Source organism: Mandrillus leucophaeus, unplaced genomic scaffold, assembly GCF_000951045.1.
Source record: "Mandrillus leucophaeus isolate KB7577 unplaced genomic scaffold, Mleu.le_1.0 Scaffold682, whole genome shotgun sequence".
Taxonomy (NCBI): Eukaryota; Metazoa; Chordata; class Mammalia; order Primates; family Cercopithecidae; genus Mandrillus; species Mandrillus leucophaeus.
In genome coordinates, this window is record NW_012107386.1 from 435664 (window position 1) to 440400 (window position 4737).

General features: G+C 38.8%; 1 pseudogene; it reads left to right on the top strand.

The window, feature by feature from the left end:
• Nucleotides 1–1125: 1125 nt before the first annotated feature.
• LOC105555391 overlaps nucleotides 1126–4737 on the top strand; it is a 63728-nt pseudogene continuing 60116 nt past the window's right edge.

The following is a 4737-nucleotide window of genomic DNA, read 5'->3' on the forward strand; positions in this document are numbered from 1 at the left end:
AGGACAGATGCATCCTTGGCTTTAAGATTCTCCTCTTTTCCTAGCACAAATTTCACTTTTTCTAACACCAGGGAATGATTTTACCAGTGAGGACAAAGGTCAATAACAAGTTCTAATTCAGAATCAGAAGACTTTTCCTAGTGAACTAAGAATATGATATTTTTTCCAGGTAACAGGGCTTTTCTCAACTTTTTGAACCTCTTAGACCTGCAAATTCTATCCCACAGGGAAGCAGAAAAGGCAAAGAACAACAGAGCAGCCCTTAGCCAAAAAGAACTGAGGCCATGCAACTACTAAGTCACCAGTTCATGGTGCTCTTGCTATGCCTGCCTCTGCCCTACCTGTCTGGCCTACTTGACGTTGTGCCAGTTCAAGTATTTCAGATCAAACCATCTGCTTAGTTCCTCCCTAGGACCTTGATCTAGACCGAATGCAGCTTCTCAGCCCCAGGCAAGAGGCTAGGTCAGCTCTTTAGCGGGTACTGGGGTGCCCCGGCTAGTCCAGTGCTCCCTGGATGACTCATGCTGGTTCCTACCCACCAGATGCTATAAAAGCCACCGGCACAGTAGCTAGTTCTGGCTTTGAAAACCATAAACACACACCCGGTCAATGCTTTCTGCAGAGCCTTACCCTGAGCATGCAGCTCCACTTTATACTCAGTTGGATCAGCTTAAAACTTTTCTTGAAAGGAGCTCCAAATATGTACTTTATGCCTGTTCTGCTTTCTGCAAAGATTATTTTTCAGCGGCATCTTGCTGTACTGCATCATTTTTTTTTAATTGCCACTCTCTTGGTAAAGGTTTTCTACCTCAACCCCACAGAATATCTATTTAGATATCCTAAAAGTATTAATTACCTATATACATCCTGCCTAACAAAGCTGTGCTGCAATAGCATGGTCTGTTTGCCAAAGAGTTTTGAGACTATTACCTTGATCATCATTTGTCGGTTAATATTAATTATGGTTTTGAGATGACAGTGATAATGTGGCATATTCAGCAGATACAGCTTCCTAAAATATCTATAAGATTGGAAAGTACTGTACTATCCAGCCTAAAGTGTTACATCCCTGTATGAGTGGCTATTTGCAAAGCTGATTTACAATGTGGCAAATAACAAAACGGGATGATATACAGCAGCAGAGATGCTTCAAGAATTGCCATGCAGGCACTGTTCCCCAACACAACCTACCATAAATTCTTACAAGATAAAGTGTATACCAGAGTAAGCAGTGAACCATTTTCTTTACATTCCTTCCATTCTGCCAGAACTCTGAAATTAAAATAGGAGAGAGTGAACAGGAGCCACTATTTTGAAAATCAGAGTAGACAGCACCAGACGAAGAGCAGATCCGTGACTGGTTCCAGCTCCTGTGAGCATATGTGACCTTCGGCAAGACTGAATCTCAATATTCTCAGTTGCTTTCTATTCTTTGTTTTATTTTTTAAGGAACAACAAATATCTTCTCTGACAGTGTGAGGATAATATGAAATGATATATAATTGTCCTGTGTCACTAAAAATGATATAGATACCTGTGTGTGTAATAAAATTACCTAATTTGACAGGTGATTGATAAAGAATACACATAAAATAATACGATGAATGAAATATAGTAGTTGCATATATCTCAATACTAGATATGCTCAGGGCAAGTTTGAGACTAATCTAATTCCCAATATCGTGAACTCCCCAAAAATTACATGAATTTTTTTTTTTTTTTTTTTTTGAGATGGAGTCTTGCTCTGTCGCCCAGGCTGGAGTGCAGTGGCGCGATCTCGGCTCACTGCAACCTCCGCCTCCCAGGTTCACGCCATTCTCCTGCCTCCTGAGTAGCTGAGACCACAGGTGCCCGCCACCACTCCTGGCTAATTTTTTTGTATTTTTAGTAAGAGACGGGGTTTCACTGTGTTAGCCAGGATGGTCTCAATCTCCTGACCTCATGATCCACCCGCCTCAGCCTCCCAAAGTGCTGGGACTACAGGCATGAGCCACCGTGCCCAGCCGGAAATTTCAATAACAGTAGATAGGTAAGCAAATTTGTCATCTTTCATATACCTTATGAAGGGAAATAAGTTTTAAGTTACATGTTCAACTGGCAATATTGAGTGGGATTTAAAAACCAGTAATTTGAAAATAGACTTGAAACCAGTAACAACATACAAGACAATGGAAATGCATAGAAATCTAATATTATGGAGTCAGTTACTCTTCAGATGTCCCTGAAATGATCTTGACAGAAGAAACAACCAAATGATATTTTCTTAACCTAAACTTGTGAACTGGTGGTAACATAAACTATCAATACTAAACATGTTGGTGAATTTTGATGCTTATTTATATTTTAAATTTTATTATTGTAAAAATATAAGTAATCCTGAATATTGAGTGAGATTTTGTTTTTTAAAAAAATCCCTAGGCCTGGGGCGGTGGCTCACACCTGTAATCCCAGCACTTTGGGAGGCCTGTGGATCACGAAGTCAGGAGTTTGAGACCAGCCTGGTCAATATGGTGAAACCTCGTATCTCTACTAAAAAATACAAAAATTAGATGGGCATGGTGGTGCATGCCTGTAGTCCCAGCTACTCGGGAGACTTAGGCAGGAAAATTGCTTGAACCCAGGAGGTGGAGGTTGCAGTGAGCCAAGTAGTACTGCACTCCAGCCTGGACAACAGACTCTGCCCTAAAAATAAAAAAAAAGAAAAAAGAAAAAAAAAAAATCCCTGGACAACCATTCTTATAGCAACATTTCAAACAAATCTCTCAAAACTTTTTCGGAATGTTTTGCAACTGAAAAGAAATCACGAATAGAACAATACAATAAAAAGGCAAAATCAATTAAACTAAAAATTACTTCAGGCTTTCTTCAAGGTCAGTGAAGCTTGACATGTCAAAAGCATATTTTAGGAGTAAATTATCTGTGAAAGTCCTATGCTGCAATCATTCAACAAATACTAAATGCCCAATATTTTTATAGTACCAGGCAAAATGCTAGGTGTGGAAGATGAGTTAGTTAGAAAGATAGACTAAGTTTCTACCTTAGAGCTTATACCAGCAGAAAATATGTAAACTAAACAGATACTTACAAGAGTTGAATAAATAATTGCAAGAATACAAAGTGCTGCCAAGTGAGTGTTTGAAATAGACACAGAATCACCACCAAAAAATAAAATAAAATAAAATTTCAACTGGATGAAGAGAGTTACTAATAGGGACTATGAGTCACTTGAGATGATGATGATGATTATTATTATTGTTATTATTTTGAGATAGAGTCTCACTCTATTTCCTCAGCCAGAATGCAGTGGTGCAATCTTGGCTCACTACAATCTCCACCTCCTGTATTCAAGTGATTCTCCTGCCTCAGTCTCCCCAGTAGCTGGGATTACAGGCATGCGCCATCATGCTCTGCTAATTTTTGTATTTTCAGTAGAGATGGGGTTTCGCCATGTTGGCCAGACTGGTCTCAAACTCCTGTCTTCAAGTGATCCACCTGCCTTGTCCTTGAGATTCTTGATTCATGAGATGAGAATTATACCATTAGCGGGGGATAAAAAAGGTCAGCATCAGTTGAATTAAGTGAGACTGGTCAGTGGATGTGGAGGCCTTTTCAATTCAGGCAGCATTTCAATTCAAAACATTCTGAAAAAGTCTTTTCAGCAAGACTTGTCAGAGACCCAGAAGCATGGAGAAAGGGAGCTGTTACCATTTGTATTCCCAGATCTATGAAATTCAGTGATTACAAGCCAGAACAGAGCAATTTCCTAGATGCTGAGCCTTATACATTGAGTCAGTTCTCTTTAGTCAACACGATTTTCTGAAATTGATAAACTCAATGCAATTGCATCCCTTAAGGCAGAAATAGATTATTTTTTCCTAATGGCAAATTAAAGCCAATTTTTGCATTGTAATCATCATATAGGGGGTGAATAAAAATTCAAGTGGGTTTTAAAGATACAAGAAGAAATTTCAAAGAAACAACACTGCCAGAACAACTTCCTCAAATACATGCATACATATACGATTTGCAGGGGGACATGGCTATACTCTCTTTTGACTTTAAAAAAACTGGAAGGAAAAGTGTTGGGGGAAGTAACTTTGCAGTTTACATCCTAGTTTTGCAGTAAGTGGCTTTACTTATTGCAAGTTACTTAATGATTTTTAGTCTCAGAATCTTGATTTGTAAACTGGAGTGAATAATGCCTCTGACACAGATTTGTGAGATTCTACCTGTGAAATGTAAATCCGTAGCTAACACAGTAGAAACCAAATGAATTTCCTAGGCTCTTTCTCAATCCCCTAATCTTCCCACTTTACTAAAACCAAACGAAGGAAGGAAAGAAGGAAAGAAGGAAAGAAGGAAGGAAGGAAGGAAGGAAGGAAGGAAGGATAAATTTTATTTTCTAAAATAAAATAAATTTTATTATTGTAAAAATATAAATAATCCTGAATATTGAGTGAGATTTCGTTTTTTAAAAATCCCTAGGCCTGGGGTGATGGCTCACACCTGTAATCCCAGCACTTTGGGAGGCCTGTGGATCATGAAGCCAGGAGTTCGAGACCAGACTGGTCTTGAAAGACCAGGAAAGAAGGAAGGAAAGAAGGAAAGAAGGAAAGAAGGAAAGAAGGAAAGAAGGAAAGAAGGAAGGAAGGAAGGAAGGAAGGAAGGAAGGAAGGAAGGAAAGAGAGAGAGAGAGAGAAAGAAAGAAAGAAAGAAAGAAAGAAAGAAAGAAAGAAA